This window comes from Rhineura floridana, chromosome 10 (genome assembly GCF_030035675.1).
Source record: "Rhineura floridana isolate rRhiFlo1 chromosome 10, rRhiFlo1.hap2, whole genome shotgun sequence".
NCBI lineage: Eukaryota > Metazoa > Chordata > Lepidosauria > Squamata > Rhineuridae > Rhineura > Rhineura floridana.
The window spans coordinates 47,444,101-47,464,052 of record NC_084489.1 but is presented as its reverse complement, the minus strand read 5'-3'; the positions used below and the strand labels follow the sequence as shown (position 1 = coordinate 47,464,052).

The 19,952-nt window shown below is 42.8% G+C and overlaps 1 long non-coding RNA gene across 1 annotated transcript; it reads left to right on the top strand.

The window, feature by feature from the left end:
* On the top strand, positions 1–18,477 carry LOC133365027 (uncharacterized). The gene is made up of 4 exons (XR_009758090.1): positions 1–63; positions 10,996–11,139; positions 17,361–17,518; positions 18,361–18,477. It is a non-coding gene; the product is annotated as an uncharacterized LOC133365027 (long non-coding RNA).
* The last annotated feature ends 1,475 nt before the right edge of the window (positions 18,478–19,952 follow it).

The following is a 19,952-nucleotide window of genomic DNA, read 5'->3' as shown; positions in this document are numbered from 1 at the left end:
GAGATCCAGCCACCTCCCAAGGCAGCCTGTTCCACTGTTGAAACAGTTCCTACTGTTAAGAAGGTTAGTTTAATATTTACCTGAAATCTGCTTCCCTTCAATTTCTACCACTTAATTGTAGCTTGGCCTTCAGAAGCAGCAGAGAACATGTCAGTGTTATCTTCTGCATGACACCTCTTCAGATATTTGAAGACAGCTTTCATGCCTCCCCTTAGTCGGATTTTCCCCAGGCCAAACATACCCAACTCTTTTAACCTTCCCCATCTGACTTGGCTTCCAGACCTCTCCCCTTCCCCCCTCCTCTGGCTACGCTCCAGTTTGCTGTGTACCTTGCCCCACCCACCAACAAAATCTTTGTCTCTCCCTTGCCCTGATCAAGGGACGGCATCTCCCAGTATGTCCGAGCCCAGACTTTAAGATTGGCAAGTGGGGCTCTGCTGAATGTCCTGGTGACAGGGATTGTCCACTGTGTGATGGTGTAGGGCAGGGCTTTCTCAATAATGTCATCACAATAGCAGGATTCCCTCCCATTGGAGATACCTTTGCCCCTTCAGTATTATCTTTACATTGCCACATTTATTCATTCAGGCCTTTGGGAGAAACTGAGACAGTATGACCACAGCGAAAAGACCCAGATTCAAATCCCCACTCCATCACGAAGCTCACGGGTGACCTTGAGCCAGTCGGCCTAACCTGATTCTGAGTCACTAGTCATTTTAATGATTGTTTTGTATTGCTCTTTAGTGTTTTTATATTGCTGTATGCCACTCTGATGTTTTGCAAAAGGGTGGTTTATAAATACTGTTATAAATAGTAATAATAATAATAAGTAAACCTATCTCACAGAGTTGTTGTGAGGATAAACGGGGAGGGAGAGAACTGTGTCCACCACTTTGAGGTCCTTGGAGGAAAGGTGGAATACAAATGCAATAATAAATCAATAAACATAAATATACAAGAGGCATATATACTGAGATGATTGTTGGAATCTGCTGCATAATGTGTTGTAATAATAATGATAATGATAATAATAATAAATTTCACCTTTCCTCTGAGGAACTCAAGGCACCTCCCTATTTTATCTTCACAACAACCCTGTGAGGTAGGTTAGGCCGAGAGATAGTGATATCTTAAGGTTGTATGGTATTTATTTTGTTATATTACGAAGAGCATTCTAAAAATCATCATCATAATCTTTATACTACAAACTCATACACTCCAGTGTCCCTTCCTATTTACTAGAATAATCTCTGTTTCTCCTGGTAAATCGCTGTCCCTATCTCTTGTTGCTTGCTGGGGATGCACTGTTAAAATTTTGTGAGTGTGCTTCATTCTTCAGGCTCCAAGGCTCCCCAAAGTAGTGAACAGATCTAATGCACATGGAGGTAAATGCAAATGCAACAAGTCTTTTAAGCAGATACCTTTATCCCAGTCTACATCTGCACTGGAATTGTTTTAAATATGTTTTTTGCCGCCTTGGTCTCCTTTTAGGAGAAAGGGTGGGAAATAAATATAATAATAAGATAAATAAATAAAAAATAGTGCTAAGGTACCTGGTAGAGCACAAACTGCCATTTTACTGTAATAATAATAATAATAAGCATTTGTACAGCACTTTCAAGTGCTCAAAGTGCTTCACATGACTTATCAAGTTATAATCCTTACAAGAACTCTGTAAAACAAATCAGTGGTATTATCCCGCAAATTCCAGACAGGGAGGGCTGAGGCTGAGAGAGTGTGGCTTGCCTAAAGCAAGGAGTAGTACTCCATACTACTAGGGAGTATGTGAGAGAGGTGACATTTGAACCAGGGGACTTCCTGACTTTTAGCAAAGTCTCTTAAACCAGGAGGTACTACACCCTTCCTTGTCACATCTTTGTTTTGTTTGGGAGATAGCTAGCTAAGTGGCTCAGCATAGGTGGCTGATACTTCCTCAAAATAAATTAATGATCAGAGATGTACAGAGATCACCTTTGGACCGTGAAAGCCACCAGCTTTTGAAGGTGACTCATCCCCCTCTTCATAGCTAAAGGTGAGGCTGATCTGAGGCCTGTGTGTGTGTGTGAGTGAGAGAGAGAGAGAGAACTGCAGTTTGAGACAGAGAGGGTGTTTCTAGGTAAGGGCCTTATGTTGTAAACAGGTTTTTAAAAAGACCTGATTTTTCTGCTTGGGAGTTTGGCACATTAGCTTCCTTTTTTTAGTTATGGATATTCATTGCTATTCCATGCTACTGGGCAGAGCTTGATAGAACACATCTGGGCAATCAGGCTTCCCCCCACCCTCCACTATCCTTTTTAATTTCTTGCATGCATGCAGTAACCCCACCCCCTGGGCGTGTGCAAGAGCATGACAGCAACCATTATCAGTCTTAGGCCCCATATGTTCTATACAGTACAGTTAAACAGTACTATACCACTGTGGTCATGGCTTTCCCCAAAGAATCCTGGGAAGTGTAGTTTGTTAAGAGTGCTGAGAGTTGTTAGGAGATCCCATTCCCCTCAGCTAGAATTTTCAGTGGTTTGCTATTCAAATCCTCTTTGCAGGGAACTCTGGGAACTGTAGCCCCATGAGGGGAATAAAGGTCACCTCACAACTCTCAGCACCCTTAACAAACTACAGTTCTCAGAATTCTTTTGGGAAAGCCATAACTGTTTAAAACATAGTATAATACTGCTCTAAATGTATAGTGCAGATGGGGGGGGGCACCTCAGTTATGTTTCACTATGAGCAATTTAGTGGTGCTGGGGTTTATGTGTGTGTGTGTGTGTGTGTGTGTGTGTGCATGCTAGGTAATATCCATTTCCATTTTAATTTTTTTTAAATACTAAGGTCTTGCCCAAGAGTGATATTTACCTGACATCTACAAGGCTTGTGCACGATTTCTGTTTTTTTAAATTGTTTTTAGCCCAATATATGTACTGCAGCTGCAGTCTCTGAGGTAATTGCTTACATGTGTTGTGTTAAGACAGTTCCTCCAAATTGGGTTGTTTAAGTTTTGGACTTGCCTTCAGCAATCTGCAGTCAGTGGAAATTTTGTTCAAGTCACTTATGACTTATGGCAACCCTATGAATCAGCGACCACCAATAGCATCTGTTACAAACCACCCTGTTCAGATCTTGTAAGTTCAGGTCTGTGGCTTCCTTTATGGAATCAATCCATCTCTTGTTTGATCTTCCTCTTTTTCTACTCCCCTCTGTTTTCTCCAGCACTATTATATTTTCTAGTGAATCATGTCTTCTCATTATGTGTCCAAAGTATGATAACCTCATCATTGTAGCTTCTAGTGATAGTTCTGGTTTAATTTATTCTAACACCCAATTATTTGTCTTTTTTTGCAGTCCACGGTATGCACAAAGCTCTCCTCCAACACCACATTTCAAATGAGTTGATTTTTCTCTTATCCTCCTTTTTCACTGTCCAACTTTCACATCCATACATAGAGATCGGGAATACCATAGGCACGCTCATATCATTTGGACCATGGGAAACAAAATGTCTAGGCTTTGCTCACGTGAAGAGCAAATGGAAGCAGGGCTGCGGTGACAGACTCCATCCACCAAAACATCACCACGCACATAACAACCTCCCCCCCAAATGCACTAACTAGCCTCCACATCAGAGGTAATTGTGGATATATAAAGGTTTATTTTTACATATTTTTCTGTGTTAAGGGAAAATGTATATATATTTTTAAAAAGTACCAGGTAGCATTTTGAAGCTGATGTTGTGGGGATGCTGTGAAAAACGTTCATGCATAAGCAACAGTGATTCACAATAAACTCCTCTCTGCGAGCACTCAGGGATGCAAAATGAGTCAGAGAGGAAGCAGACAGCTACCTGGGACCTCTAGAAGCATCTTGCCATGCAGGTATCTCTTGCTGGGGATCTGATGTGGTAGGGCAGTGAATCTAGTCCCTGCTAAGATGGCTATTCTGATTGTTTCCACCTATGTTCTACTTGTAAATGAATCAAATATTGCAAAAATATAATCTGCCTTCTTCAGTGATCTTTCCTCTGAGGAAGGAAGGAAGGAAGGAAGGAAGGAAGGAAAGCCTGGATTGTGTTGCCCCTGGGACTGACTCGGGGAACTACACAGTGCATAACACCGTTTCCCTGGGTGAAATGTTGGCAGCTATTCAAGCTGATCTAAGACATTGGCTGCCACATGGCTCTCTGCACCAACCTTGCATGTGAACTGTACAAGAAGGAGGAAGGAACTCTGTTAAATTCTCTAGCCATTCTGTTTGAAGGGGAAGGGGCGCAGCTCAGTGACAGAGCATCTGCTTTGCCTGCAGAAGATGTTATGTTATGTTAATGTTATGTTAATGTTTATTTATACCCCGCCTTTCGGCCAAAAGGCCCTCAAGGCGGCTTACAGAAAAAGTAAACACAAATATAAAAATACATCAACAGAGCAATACATCAACAAAGCAATACATCAATAAAGCAATATATCAATAAGCAATACATTGTACAAAAAATTAAATTAAATAGCAAATAACATTATATTAAGAAAAAATTTCCAGGAAGGCATTCTGTCTTGCCTGAACGTACACTAGTCCGAAACGGCAATGGCCTGAGACTCAGGCCAAGAGTAGTACAGCTTAACGCTGAGGGTCTCTGACGCCGCTGGTAGGGTGGAAGTAGGGTGGCACTGGCGGCAACTAGCAGGGTGGCAGCAACTGGCAGGCCGACCAACTGGTCTGGCCCATGGGCCCTCCGACGCTGCAGCAGCAGCTCCCAGGCCTCGCAGTTCTGCAGCTCTTCCGGGGCGGTGGGTGCCACCGTAAGATCCCCTTGGGCTGGCCAAACGACTTCCTGGCAACATCTGCAGGTGGAGTGAACAGACCGGGCAGATGCAGACCCTGTTCCACCCTTTGAGGGAGGTCTTGACGAGGCGGAGGTAGAGGGCGCTCTGCTTGTTGCCGTGGCTCATGCGCTGCCCGAGGCCGTCGCATTGGAGGATGCACTCCTCGAAGCGCACCACATTGGAGTGGCGGCGGCGCAGGCTGGTCAAGGCCCAGAACTCGGCCAGCGCCACGTTCTTGGGTGTGTCGCAACTCAGGAACAGCTTTTGGAAGTGTGTGTTCTGCAGTGGTAACTGGTACCCCATAGGTTCCCATAGCTCTTATAGGCCCTAATCAGGTAGTACCTTTCACAATAAGGCAGGCAAGATCTCAGCTTCAGTTCCCTGCATCTCCAGGTAGGGCTGGGAATGCCAACAGTCCACAACCCTGGAGAGCTGCTGCCAATCAGTACAGACCAGTGATGAGGAACCTCAGGCCTGGGACCTCCCCAGGTCTCTGTATCTGGCCCTTGGAATTCTCCCTGGCCACACCCCGTATCCCTAGGCCACAGCCCTCTCTGGCCCTGCTTCACACCCCACATGTTTTTGCTTGGCTGGAATGTGTCCTTGAACTGTGATAAAACCTCTTACTTCCCTGGATGGAAGATAGTGAGGTTGTGTAGAAACCAGCCTACTGTAAAAAGGTACAACATTTACATTCATTGCTCCTACCACTTTTGCCTCCAGTTGCACCCATCACTGACATACTGCCGTGAAAAGTTTCCTAGAAGAGAATGTGGCTGTTGAGCTGAAAAAGGTTTCCTATCCCTAATGTAGATAATACTGAGCAAGATGGACCAGTGATCTGACTGGTATAAAGCAGTTTCTATGTTCCTATGTTCTTTTGCTGCTACCAGTGGGAAGGACCTAAATCAGAATTTCTCCTAGTATCCGTGAGTGCTGTTAAGCCCTTTTCTGAAGGCGAGCCTTTCTTGACTTAGGAAGGTGGAGTTTCCGGGTGGCAACAACATTATGTTGAGTCAGAAGGCATACATGTGATGGCTTTTTGTTCCCTTTTGCTCAGATTGCTCTTTTAATAGGATCTCATAGGTGTGCAGATAAGAACAAGGAAGCCATAAACCCTGCTACATGCACAATCGGTACCTGAAGCCACAGCAAATAATTGGATCTTGGACACTTACAAGAAACATTGCCCGGGAACCACAGCTGACTATAACCATAGAGCTATTTGAGTATTGATTTGCCACAAGGTAGACATTACCTCCTAGCATGTAGCTTGGAGTGGCAAAGGGGTGAAACCAGGCCACTTTCCCTGAGGAGGAATTGGATTTCTTGGGGAGGGCAAAGTCTGCTCGTGGCTTCAGTTGGTGCCATCTAAGAACATAAGAACATAAGAAGAGCCTGCTGGATCAGGCCAGTGGCCCGTCTAGTCCAGCATCCTGTTCTCACAGTGGCCAACCAGGTGCCTGGGGGAAGCCCGCAAGCAGGACCCGAGTGCAAGAACACTCTCCCCTCCTGAGGCTTCCGGCAACTGGTTTTCAGAAGCATGCTGCCTCTGACTAGGGTGGCAGAGCACAGCCATCATGGCTAGTAGCCATTGATAGCCCTGTCCTCCATGAATTTGTCTAATCTTCTTTTAAAGCCGTCCAAGCTGGTGGCCATTACTGCATCTTGTGGGAGCAAATTCCATAGTTTAACTATGCGCTGAGTAAAGAAGTACTTCCTTTTGTCTGTCCTGAATCTTCCAACATTCAGCTTCTTTGAATGTCCACGAGTTCTAGTATTATGAGACAGGGAGAAGAACTTTTCTCTATCCACTTTCTCAATGCCATGCATAATTTTATACACTTCTATCATGTCTCCTCTGACCCGCCTTTTCTCTAAACTAAAAAGCCCCAAATGCTGCAACCTTTCCTCGTAAGGGAGTCGCTCCATCCCCTTGATCATTCTGGTTGCCCTCTTCTGAACCTTTTCCAACTCTATAATATCCTTTTTGAGATGAGGCGACCAGAACTGTACACAGTATTCCAAATGCGGCCGCACCATAGATTTATACAATGGCATTATGATATCGGCTGTTTTATTTTCAATACCTTTCCTAATTATCGCTAGCATGGAATGTGCCTTTTTCACAGCTGCCGCACACTGGGTCGACATTTTCATCGTGCTGTCCACTACAACCCCGAGGTCTCTCTCCTGGTCGGTCACCGCCAGTTCAGACCCCATGAGCGTATATGTGAAATTAAGATTTTTTGCTCCAATATGCATAATTTTACACTTGTTTATATTGAATTGCATTTGCCATTTTTCTGCCCATTCACTCAGTTTGGAGAGGTCTTTTTGGAGCTCTTCGCAATCCCTTTTTGTTTTAACAACCCTGAACAATTTAGTGTCATCAGCAAACTTGGCCACTTCACTGCTCACTCCTAATTCTAGGTCATTAATGAACAAGTTGAAAAGTACAGGTCCCAATACCGATCCTTGAGGGACTCCACTTTCTACAGCCCTCCATTGGGAGAACTGTCCGTTTATTCCTACTCTCTGCTTTCTGCTTCTTAACCAATTTCTTATCCACAAGAGGACCTCTCCTCTTATTCCATGACTGCTAAGCTTCCTCAGAAGCCTTTGGTGAGGTACCTTGTCAAACGCTTTTTGAAAGTCTAAGTACACTATGTCCACTGGATGACCTCTATCTATATGCTTGTTGACACTCTCAAAGAATTCTAATAGGTTACTGAGACAGGACTTTCCCTTGCAGAAGCCATGCTGGCTCTGCTTCAGCAAGGCTTGTTCTTCTATGTGCTTAGTTAATCTAGCTTTAATAATACTTTCTACCAGTTTTCCAGGGACAGAAGTTAAGCTAACTGGCCTGTAATTTCCAGGATCCCCTCTGGATCCCTTTTTGAAGATTGGCGTTACATTTGCCACTTTCCAGTCCTCAGGCACGGAGGAGGACCCAAGGGACAAGTTACATATTTTAGTTAGCAGATCAGCAATTTCACATTTGAGTTCTTTGAGAACTCTCGGGTGGATGCCATCCGGGCCCGGTGATTTGTCAGTTTTTATATTGTCCATTAAGCTTAGAACTTCCTCTCTCGTTACCACTATTTTTCTCAGTTCCTCAGAATCCCTTCCTGCAAATGTTAGTTCAGGTTCAGGGATCTGCCCTATATCTTCCACTGTGAAGACAGATGCAAAGAATTCATTTAGCTTCTCTGCAATCTCCTTATCGTTCTTTAGTACACCTTTGACTCCCTTATCATCCAAGGGTCCAATTGTCTCCCTAGATGGCCTCCTGCTTTGAATGTATTTATAGAATTTTTTGTTGTTGGTTTTTATGTTCTTAGCAATGTGCTCCTCAAATTCTTTTTTAGCATCCCTTATTGTCTTCTTGCATTTCTTTTGCCAGAGTTTGTGTTCTTTTTTATTTTCTTCATTTGGACAAGACTTCCATTTTTTGAAGGAAGACTTTTTGCCTCTAAGAGCTTCCTTGACTTTGCTCGTTAACCATGCTGGCATCTTCTTGGCCCTGGCGGTACCTTTTCTGGTCTGCGGTATGCACTCCAGTTGAGCTTCTAATATAGTGTTTTTAAACAACTTCCAAGCATTTTCGAGTGATGTGACCCTCTGGACTTTGTTTTTCAGCTTTCTTTTTACCAATCCCCTCATTTTTGTGAAGTTTCCTCTTTTGAAGTCAAATGTGACCGTGTTGGATTTTCTTGGCAATTGGCCAGTTACATGTATGTTTAATTTAATAGCACTGTGGTCACTGCTCCCAATCGGTTCAACAACACTTACATCTCGCACCAGGTCCCGGTCCCCACTGAGGATTAAGTCCAGGGTTGCCGTCCCTCTGGTCGGTTCCATGACCAACTGGTCTAGGGAATAGTCATTTAGAATATCTAGAAACTTTGCTTCTTTGTCATGACTGGAACACATATGCAGCCAGTCTATGTCCGGGTAGTTGAAGTCACCCATTACTACCACATTTCCTAGTTTGGATGCTTCCTCAATTTCATATCTCATCTCCAGGTCTCCCTGAGCATTTTGATCAGGGGGACGATAGATCGTTCCCAGTATTAAGTCCCTCCTGGGGCATGGTATCACCACCCACAACGATTCTGTGGAGGAGTCTGCCTCTTTTGGGGTTTTGAGCTTACTGCATGTGTCTGGTTGCTTCCAGCATTATGGCAAGATTTGAAATATGTATAAGACTCGTCCTTGCCTTGAAACTGAAACTTAACTATATTGGGAGTGGTGAGTCAACATGCATCTATGTCAGAAGCTACAGAAGCAGCTTAGAGCTTTAGAACAGCGATCTGCAATTATGATAATGCTAAGACCTGCAAACTCTGCACGTAAAAACATCCACTGGTCTGAATGCAGTCTTTTCTGCACTGGCATCTGTAGCTCCAGATATAATCTTCTCTGCCTTACAGCATGTTTTGGCCGCACAGGGACACAATCCAAGCTCAAAAAAGTGAATTCCTAAATAATAGTGGTGCTAATGAGAAACATTTAATTCAAAATGTGTTTCTTCTACACCAGGAAATAGAAAGACCCTTAAGCAGTCTTTTGCTTAACCAGTTCTTTCAAATAAAATCGTTATCTTTCAGGGGAGGAGGAATATGCAATATTCCAAATGATGTTTCCAGATAAATTTAAGTATGCACCAGTCCCACACATGCGTAGATTCTGGGTGCTGGGGGGTGCATGGCCAGTGGGTGCCCTCCCCACTCTGCCCATGCCTTCCTTCTCCCTAGATTGTAATTTGCATAGGGCTTTTTTTGAAAGGACCATTGGTCCATTTCAGTATTGCATTTAGTAATGGCAGTGGCTCCCCAGGATTTGAGGTAGGAAACATTCCCTTCCTTTTGTTGAGATGCTGGGGATTGAATCTGGGACCCTATGCATGGAAATGATGCTCAACTACTGAGCTTTGGCCTGCCCCCAAGGTAAGATCCCAGTTCTGAATAAGGAGCTGATTTTAAACAGAAATCTACCTTATATTTACTCGGACCAATATTGTCCACACTGGCAGTGGCTCTTCAGAGTTTCAGACAGGTCTCTCCCAGCCCTGCCTGGAGATGGCAGGGCTTGAACCTGGGACTTTCTTCATGAAAAGCACAAGCATTGTATTTGTCACCACCATCATCATAACTAGTTGAATTTTTGTCCTGCCCTTCCTCCTGAAGGTGCTCAGCTCTACCACTGAGCGATGACCCTTCTTCAGCTAAACAACAGCTAAAGGCTGCTGTTTTAGTTGGTCAGTGGAGGGGGGAAGGTAAGTGGGATGCCAGTTGCCACTGTGTGACCAAACTGCAGCACCGGCATGACTAGACTCCAGAGCTTGGAAAAGTTACTTTTTTGAACTACAACTCCCATCAGCCCCATCCAGTGGCCATGCAGGCTGGGGCTGATGGGATTTGTAGTTTAGAAAAGTAACTTTCCCAAGCTCTGGGACTTACTGGTACGCAATGCTTCTTCTGCACGGACAAGCTCTTGCCACAGGCCTGCGGTAACATTAAAGCACTTCTTATATCAGTCACTACTAATCCCCAAAAAATATTGTTTCCAAGCATAACTCGTATATCTGCTTCTAGTACATTTCCCCATCACTTTCTCAACCAATTAAAAATTGTAAAAGTGGATTTGTTGCGACACAGATTAATTTGTAATCCATTTTCATTGCATAAACCTAAATTTCCTGTATGTCATTGACTCTCCTCTTGTAAAATCCTGACTAGGGATGGGCGAATCTGACCGTTTTGGTTTCTCTCTGTTTCTCATTTTTCCAGCCTCACGTTTGGCTCTCCACATTTCCACATCAGTTTGCGACTTTTCTTTAAAGTCTTCATGAAAATTCATCAACGCTTTTGTCCAGATTTATTCCATTATACGATTTTTTTCTATGCATTGTGGCTAAAATGCACATTTTTGCAATTTCCCCCCAAATAATGCATTTTTGGTGTTATTTTCACTAATATATACACATACTGCACGCCTTACCCTAGTACATGCATCTTGTACACATTATTTGGCTGGAGAACTGCATTGCAAAATTCAGAGAAATACACATTTCAAGGAATGGCTGTGTTTTGGTTCACGTATTGCTTGTCATAGTGCAAATACGCTAGGTTCACCTTTACATATGAACTGAATTGAATTTCTCCCCCATCCCTGACAGGCTGGAGGTGACCTAAGTCTTGTTCCTCAAGAGAGGTTTGTGGCAGAACAACAACAAACAAACAACAACACCCTGAAGTGAGGCGGCAGCCTTGGTTTCCTTTTGCCATTACATTCTCCAGCAGAAAGAGGAGTTAGGTGCATGGTGAGCCTGGCTGTGAGCCTATTGTCAAGAGATTGGGTTATCTCCGCTGTTTAAAGACTGGTGCAGGGGTCAAAGGCAAGGGCTGTGTCATTTTGGGGGCTGGAGGATTTACTAGGCAAACCTAATCTTCTGGATCTGGTTGATCTTAAATGCCCTTGACAGCCAAATGAGCTTAACCTGTGTACAAGTCCCAATACTATTTACATTGCTCAGTTAATATAAATTGAATAGAAACTAATCTTAGGATACGTCTGGCCAGACCTTTTTTTCCTTTTTGGTTCACTTGCACCAGGATGTACAGTAGGGCCCCACTTTATGGCGCTTCGCTTTACAGCGCTTCGCTAATGCAGCGGTCTCAGTTAGACACAATTAGGCTAAAGCCCCACTCATACGGCTCCTGTTCAGCTTTTACAGCAGTTTTCAGGCGTTGCGCGCCATTCTATTCAATGAGTTCCATTTTTCAGCGGATTTTGCTTCTTGGCAGGGGTCTGGAACTTAACCTGCCGTATGAGTGGGGCCCTACTGTATTACTTTTTTAAAAATTCATATTACCTTTTGACGGTTTCAATCCTACTTGAATAAGGCGGGCAGGATAGAAACATTTGAAAGGAAGAAAATGTACCACAAATGACTGCTGCAATCTACACTAATCTCAAGTCCTTTCGTTACTTTTGTGTTTTTTCTGTTCAAAGAAAGTTAGCAATGCATTAAATGGGTTAATTTATGTTCATACAATAAACCTTCATGCCACTTTTTTTTTGAGAACGGATATTTTGTTCATTGCCTTGTTTTTTCTCTACTCTCCAGAACGGCCCAGAAAAAAGGGAATAAGTGCACCCATAAAGCAATGCCCAGTATAGTCACAGAAACGAGTGGTGATGCTCAGCTCAGCTCCAGAAGTGGATGTTCTTATTGCAGTTCTCAGGGCTGTCCTTAGAGGGGAACAAATAGGGGCAACAGCCTCAGGTCCTGTGCTTTGAGGGTGTGTGTGTGTGTGCCTGGCCCTGGGAGCCACAGCCAGCAGACCCACTGTCTGGCCAGCCCTGCTGCCTCCTGCCCAGCCAATGTCGCTTTCTACCTTCTCCTTTCCTCGATCAAGGCAGGGTGGAAGGAGATGGAGGGCTTCATTGGAACTGCTGCTGCTAAAGTAGCTGCAAAAGAGAAAAATGTAAGCCATGTGAGACAGAGAAGGAACAACAACAACAGAGGGCAAGCAAGGAGCGGGGAACAGGGTCCACCACCACCATTGCCATGAAGAGAAGAGGTAGCAGAGGGGAGATGAAGGCAACAGGGGCCCCACACAGTGTGATTTGACCCAAGCATCACACCTTCTAGGCTCAGCCCTGGTAATTCCTAATACATTCCACCCAAGAGGAGTAGTGTGTATGTGCATATCTTTGCATATATATATATACCTATATCCTTTTGTTTATTCAATTACAGGGATTCCAAGAGTCTTATCTTAAGAGAATTAGTAATAATCTTTGCTCGAATTAGAAATGTAAGTATGGTAATATTAGATTAAAGCTGAGGGTGGATTCATATAATGAGCCTTTCCTCATTGTACACCCCAGGAGCTCAAGCTAACCAACATCACAGAGTTGTGAGGATAAAATCAGGAGGGGTGAACCATGTTTGTACACCACCTTGAGTTCCTTGGAGGAAAGGTGAGATATCAGTGTAATAATAAAATAAATAAATAAACCTTTGCATGTGAAAGGTCCTATGTTAAATCCCTGGGCATCTCCAGGAAGGACTGGAAAAGACTCTGAAACCATAGAGAGCTGTTGCCAGCCAGTGTAGACTGTAGACAATAACTGAGCAGGATGGACCAGCTTGCTATCAATTTTTGTTCACACTCCATAATGAGGTTCCTGTGGACTTGACAGGGTGCAGTGCCCTATGTCATTCCCAGCTGTCATGCTTTAAGAGAATTATTACAAGTGATCTTGAAGAAAGTCTGATAGTTGTGCATCATCTCTCCCTCTCCCCCTCCCCCTCCCCCTCCCCTCCCCCCTCCCCCTCCCTCTCCCCCCTCCCTCTCCCTCCCTCTCTCTCTCCCTCCCTCTCTCTCCCCCTCCCTCTCTCTCTCTCTCTCTCCCTCTCTCTCTCTCTCTCTCTCTCTCACACACACACACACACACACTTTAGTTTTACAAGCTAATTTTGCAGTGGTCTTGCTTTACTTTTTATTTTATTTTAAATCAGTATATGGGGAAAAATATTCTGTTCAATTCAATCCTAAAATGATTTCAAGGACAAACCCCCAAAAGAAGGTGCAAATGTTTTGGATAGTGTAATTGAAAAGAAAAGATCATACACTTACGCTAAAAAAGCAAAACCTAAAGTCTAGGTGTTCTGAAAGACAGAAACTCCAAATGTTCTGTTTCTGTAGATTATAATTCATTCTAGATTTTTTTCCCCTAGGGCTCTTCCAGTAACTGCTCTGGGTGTGCCTTTCAAATGTGTTCTTGTTTGATAAAGCATCCCATTTCCCAGAAGAGAAAGCAGTTGGCATTGCAGTGGCTTAGTTTGGAATTGGACCAAAGTATCATTATAAAGATTTCCTCCCCCTCCATTAAAGACACACAAATATAATAGAAATCAATCAACTGGTCAGATCCTCGTCTTGTTACTTGGTCCATGATCCCAAGCACATAGGATGAACTCTGTTACTTGTACTGAACCCCCCAGTCTCCCCTCCTCGCTGCCCTTATTTGCATGCTAGCCAACAGGCTGTGCATCGCTTCTTTGTGGCTGGTGGGAACTGAATAGACTCAGCAAGCACATCAGAGCCCTGGAAAGAGAACTCATGCTGTGTGCTGCTGGGCCTCTTCTAATTCAGATGTCGCTTAACTGATAGTCTGCCAGCAGCATTTCCGACTGTTGGGGAGGGACCATAGCTCACTGGTGGAGCATCCGCTTTGCATGCAGAAGGCTCCAAGTTCAAACCCCGGCATCTCCAAGTACCCTGTCTGAAATCCTGGAGAGCCACTGCCAGTCAGTGTAGACAATGCTGAACTAGATGGACCAATAGTTTGACTAGGTGTAGGGCAGCTTCCTATCTTCCTGTGTTTGGGGGAAGGGCCATAGCTGAGTGACACAGCATATGACTTGCATGCAGAAGATCCCAGGTTCAGTCCCTGCATCTCCAGGTAGGGATGGGAGTGTCCCCTGTCTGGAGAGCCACTGCCAGGCAGTGTAGACAATGCTGAGCTAGTTGGGTCCATGGTCTGGCTCAGTATAAGGCAACTTCCTATGCTCTTCTGTATAGCCATATTTATTTATTGAACAGAAGAGTTTTCAGATATGAACTGCCACGTTGGGGACACTACATGAAGAGTAGGAAGAAGGGTAGAAGGATAGAAAGAGAATACCAAGGCCAGATTCTGATCAGCTTCAGAATCACCCAGTTCCCTTTGCTACCGTTGTGTCTTCCTCTTATCTACTCTGAGTTTTGTGGCTCCTGTATGCATCCCAAGCATGTGCTGCCCTTGATCATGGCGAAGACATTTTAGCTAGAGAAAATCCAGCTGCCAAGGTCTAATCCCCTTCATTTATGAAACTAGTTGTCCCTGCCCTGACTCATACATGGTCTTTGAGGACCAGCGAATTCCAAAAAGAAAGTATTCCCATTTCTATGCCACATTTCTAGCACAGTAATTGACCAGGGAAGGATACCTTCTTATTTTATCTATAGTTTTCTGAGACCAGATTGTTTGTGGGCTTCTAGATGGGGGCTTAAAATTGTAAAATGTCATTCACATATTGCAAATGGACTATTGGCAACAGGTTCTTTCTTGTTTTATCAAACTTTTCAGGAAATGGTAAATCTGGATTAAACGGGAGGGGGGTATGGACTGGCGCTTTGATGCTAATGACATTGTGTGGAAACTGAAGGGAGAAATGCATGCATAACAAGCACCCATCCTATGATAAGCACTCTTCTAGAAGCACCCTTTGTTAGTATTATTACATTTAAATAATACCTTTACTTAGAGCATCCCAAAGCGCTGCTTAGAGACAATTGTAGTTAAGTGGCATATTAAATGTCTAAATAAGATAAGGAAGAGTACATTTTATTTATTTATTTTTATTTTATTATTTTATTTATATCCTGCCCTTCCTCCCAGTAGGAGCCCAGGGCGGCAAACAAAAGCGCTAAAAACACATCAAAACATAATAAAAACAGATCTTAAAATACATTAAAACAAAACAACTTTAAAAACATTTTTTTTTAAAAAAAGCTTTAAATGATTTGCCCTCCCATTTCACCCCTACAACAACCTTGTATGGTAGATTAGGCTGGAAGGTAGTGAGCCAAGGTCACACAGTTAGCTTCATGGCCAAGTCAGAATTTGAATCTGGGTCTCCCTAGTCTTAGTCCAACACTCTAATCACTACACCGCAGCTGGAAAATTTTGCTCCCAGGATCATAAATGAAAGATGAAATCAAGGCAGTGATGCAGTTAGGTTATTTTAGTCTGTGAATTGAATGGTCTTACAGGGCCCACTTCCTTTAGACGCGAATGTGTATTACTAGTTCTGAATGTAGTATACAGGGACACAGGAGTCTGCCAAATACTAACAATGTTCCATCGAGCTCAGTGTTGTCTACACTGACTGGCAGCAGCTCTCCAGGGTTTCAGACAAAGACTTTCTCCAGTCTTACCTGGAGTTGCCAGGGATTGAACCTGGGAACTTCAGCATGCAAAGAAGATGCTCTACCTCTGAGCCACAGCTCTTCCCACTGGTAAGCCAGCTCAGCTGTGTTTGGGACTCCAGGGCTCATTCTGTTGTTGTTGTTATAATAATTATTATTTATTAGATGTATTAGTTGCTTGTTACCAAGGTCTCCAAGCGACATACATTTCAAAGCAAAAACATAAACAAACAAATTATTCCATTAACATTTATATAAAACATTTACATTCTCATGCAAACACCTACAATTCATATATATATATATATATATATATATTAAAAAAAAACACACACACACATGCAATGCCCCCCATCCCCCAATAACAGCCACAGGGAGCTTTGGCAGCATACCAACAGCAGAACGAGATCAGCTCAGCCCATCAAAAACCTGGGGGAAAAGGTAAGTTTTTACCTGGTGCCAAATAGTGGGGCACCAGGTAAAGACCTTTATGTTAAGTGGTGTCCTGGACTCCTACTGCAAAGCTGTGCCCCATGGCACCACTGAACACAGCATTGCTTTAAGGACAGAGAAACAGAACTTGGGAATGACTGGCGATGGCAACAGAATTTTTGCTCAACAGTCGGTGATTGGAATAGCCAGCTCTGTCCTTTAAACTCACAAATGCAAAACAGAATTGAGATTTATTGCTCTGCTCATTGCATTTGCCTCCAGCAGGAGTGCCTGAGTAATCGCAGATTGTGATTTGCCTGGCTACAATGGAGACAGGTGATGGGCATGAATAATGCTCAAGCCTGCCTCTCCTGTGTAAATGTTCCCGCTTCCTTTATTCTCCTGGATCAGCAGACATGTGGGACTCTGCTGTGTCAACAGCAATTCCATTCTTGCCTCTTTTTGACTTGCACTCAACCTTTCGCTATTTGCATGTGAATCCACTTGGGGGCCCCTCAGGAGGTGTCTCACCTGCTAAAATGCAGGTCTCCAAGCCTCTCAATCATCTTATTATACATAACAGCTAAATAATTCTGCTTGCCTGCATATGAATGACTTGCAAAGGGAAGGAAAAGGGCAGATGGAAGGCCTCGCATGAAGCTTCTGCTGGAGGCAGCACACACATTTATTGAGCATTCATTCCGATCTGCTTGTGTGAATGGTATCTGGTCTTCATTGAAGATTCGGTCTGATTTGTTTGTAGGGTGGTTATACGACAAGGAGCATACATCTTGCCTTCATCCTGATTTGCTTGTGGGATGTTTATATGTCTTCCCATTAGTCATTTGTTCATTCCACACTTTTCAATGGATTTCTTTGTCACTTTCCAAACTATAGAAAGTAATTTTCCTTTTTAAAGGCTGCATACACACCATACATTTAAACACTTTATTTCTCCCAAATAATCTTGGGAACTATAGTTTACCCCTCACAGAACTACAATTGCCAGCACCCTTAACAAACTGCGGTTCCCAGGATTTTTTGGAGGAGGGAAAATGTGCTTTAAAAGTATGGTGCAGTCACCCATTTTACTGAACAAAGCTATGTGTCTTAATCCCTCCTGCAGAATCCTGACTGCCAACCTTAGCTACTAAATCAGCCTCTGGAATCTGCACTTTTCTGAAATTTGGACGTCAACCACTGTAGAACTGCAGATCAAACTAAACATGACACTAACAGTGCAGTCCTTTATATGCCTACTCACAAGTTTAATGGGACTCCCAGGTAAGTGTGTATATATGATTACAGTCTAAGTGTGTCATTAGAAACTACATCATTTTATTGGAGGAGGTCTCATCTACCTCATACAGTTATTGTGAGGACAGAATGGGATGCCCCTTGTATGGTGCCCTGATTTTCTTGTACCTCTTTTTTCCTATGCTTAGTCATTCTCTGGTAGCATGGTTTGTATCAGATGGATGTCAGGTGAATCTCTGTATAAGGGTAAAATTGCAATCAAGGCTCACCCCATTTTCCATACCAGTCCCCCATATTGTGCAGTGGTTGGGATTATTTTCTAATACACCCAGTGTAGTCATCCTGGGTTGCAGAGGGTCACAGACCCCTTACTTTTTTGGTAGCAGGATCCCAGACAGTATCCATGTACAAGCCAATCATTTGAATGGAGACTATCTTAGCCACTGAGAAGATCCTTGTCTTTTCGTGCCGTTTGGAGCCAATCAGAGTGAAAGAAGGTGAGTCACCCCGAGAAGACTCTTCCTGAGTAGCGAACTCACAGGCTCCTCTTTCATGCTGATTGGCACCTAGGGACATCTGGTTTAGTGGAGTATAGACTCAGAGATGATATGGAGACCAAGGGAGATAAGGAAAGTGGAAAGGGGGCATGGCAGTGAGGAGGCATAGTTGTGAATCTCATAAAGGGACACTGCACTTCTGATTTGCCACCACACTACTGCCTACATCTTTAGATTGACTGGAGAGTGTCTCTGAGCATGTTGAAGTTTCTGCCAAACACACCCACTTCTTATCAGAAAGATGGGTTGCTGATCATTGCACTTGGAATGTAATAGTCATCCTTTTGATTTGTTGAAACATTGTTTTGGCAGCCACAAAAGACTTCCCCATAGTAAATCCGAGTTCACGTGGGTAACTGATCAAGACCTGACAGATACAGAGAGGTGAAAAATGTGCTTGGGATTCCAGTCCTCTGAAAACCATTCTTTTAATAGGTAACAAATCTTTCTTATTCTGCTTTCTCAATGAGTCCCCTTTAAAATGATTTCCCACTCATTAACCTAGAAAAAATGGAAATATTCCCTATTTGATTATATCCTTCTCTATTCTGTTATGAAGATGTCAAAGAAATAAGCCCTGTTTTGTTTAATTTTTACCTTGCTGCTAAAAGTTGAATAGGAAACTGCAGCTCACAGTGCCTTACATCCTGAAAAGAAATAAGATTAAAACCAGGAAATGTAAGGGACCATTTCTGCAAGTCTCTGGATTTTCTTATCATGCCATTAATGAGGCCAATTAGCAATTTGTCTTTGTGCTCTGTATTCCTTGAAGGAAAAGAAGTCAGCCCCCTAAATGACAAAAGAGATGATAGAAATTTTATAGCTTTTGCTAACCGACAGATGCTTGTTGTCCTGGGCAAAGAAATTGATTGAAAAAGTGCAGATGGTGGTCAAAGAACAAATGGTAGTAGAGGAAAAAGAGGGTTTTGCTGTAAAACCATAAATATCATACACCAAAAATAATGAACGTTGTTGTATTTTCTTTTATTTCTTTCTTCATAAAAAAACTTTTTCTTCATAAAACTGCCCAACGCGTTTCGGCTTTGGTTAATAGCCTTCGTCAGGGGCTACGACATAAACATATTTACACATATCATTTTTAAATATATATATATATATATATATATATATATATTTACACATTATAACATTATTAATGACAAAATATTTTTCATTTTAAAATTACTTACACTTCACTTCTCCTAGTGACGTCTCTTTCTTACTGTCATTCACTTTGTTCTTACTATTCTAATATCTGAGGATCTCTTATGAAAGGCTTCGTTTTGCATATGAATCATTGCTCAGCTGTTTTGTGTATTCCTTGACCCTTGCTTGCGTTTCTCTAAAAGGGAACGTCTCCCAATTCATTTATGTTTACAAAAGAGGAAGAAAGTCTATATCTCCATTCAAGCCTGAAGGGGATAAAGTTTGTAAAGTTAAAATCCACCACATTTCCCTTTTTAAGAGTAGTTTGTTGTCTTGTTTTCGTATTTTTTCTACACCCCAAAATATGGATGTCTGTTCCTTGTATACAAACATTCCTCAGGAATCAGCAATAAGAATTATAGGAGAAACATTAGAAAAAAGATCTGTTAAACATCCACCATCTCACTTTTTGTGTACCCTAGCAGAAATAACTTTAGAAAAAAATTATTTTAAATTTAACAACGACTTTTATTGGCAAAAGACAGGTGTGGCCATGGGATGCCCCATGGCACCAGAAGTAGCCAATTTGTTTATGGCAGACTATGAATGGGAGATTATGAATTCATGTGAATTTACATCAAATATAAAGAGTTGGTTGAGATATATAGACGACGTATTTTTTGTCTGGACAGGTGAAATACAAAGATTAGCAGAATTCTTCATATGGGTAAACAATAGACACCCCTATATAAAATTTG